General features: G+C 63.9%; 1 protein-coding gene across 1 annotated transcript in view; it reads right to left on the reverse strand.

The window, feature by feature from the left end:
* Window positions 1–778, reverse strand: part of PEBP4 (phosphatidylethanolamine-binding protein 4) — a 113,430-nt gene that overhangs the window by 579 nt on the left and 112,073 nt on the right. The window lies entirely within an intron of this gene.

The raw sequence follows: 778 nt of genomic DNA on the forward strand, positions 1-778 counted from the left end.
CCTGCCTCGGTTTTTCCTGCGCTGGAGGTGGCAGGGAAACCCTCTGCGGGGCGGTGGGCAGGAGGGATTCCCTTGTCCCCGGTCCCACGGGCCAGAAATCCCCCTGCCAGGGTTTAGTTTCGAGTGTGGGCCCGACTGGTGGTTGGTGGAGCATCTTCCTCCCTGGCTAGAGGGGCTTTCCCAGGGGTGATGATGCCGGGACCCGAGCATCTCACACTGCCACCTCCATCCCTGCTCGGCGGGACGCCGGACGGAACGCGGCCGTGGTGTCGCAGCGGGGAAAGGGGCCCGTTGTTTATCTGAAACTCATCCTCCCCTCCTCTCTCCTTCCTGGCGCTGCTCTTTAATGTCACGCTGCAGACTGGCAGCCCTTATCTCCCTTCACATCTCAGCCCCAACTGGAGCAAACCATCCCCTTTGCTCTTGCAAAAGTGCTGAGCAAAACCCGAGCTGCTGCATCACCCGTGCAAGGCGGCGATGGTTCGGGGTTCCGATGGAGCCCGGCTCCCCCCGCTTGCCCCCGACCTCAGGCACTGAGTCAGGCCCTGCCATGACCCAGCCCGTGGCCAAAAAGCCCCCGTGGGGCTCTGCAGATGCCGACACTGCACCCTGCGACCTCCCGGAGCGGTGGGAGGATGTGGCCAAAGAGATGCTCCGGTGCCTGGGAAGGAGGTCGCAGGATGCTCAAGGCAGAGCCTGCATCCCGTGTGCCGGCAGACGTTGAAATGCGTCATGCTGAGTGTGGCTGGGGGGTCCCAGATGTCCCCCCCTTTGTCAC

The sequence above is a fragment of the Charadrius vociferus genome, unplaced genomic scaffold (genome assembly GCF_000708025.1).
Source record: "Charadrius vociferus isolate BGI_N301 unplaced genomic scaffold, ASM70802v2 scaffold384, whole genome shotgun sequence".
In the NCBI taxonomy this organism is placed as follows: domain Eukaryota; kingdom Metazoa; phylum Chordata; class Aves; order Charadriiformes; family Charadriidae; genus Charadrius; species Charadrius vociferus.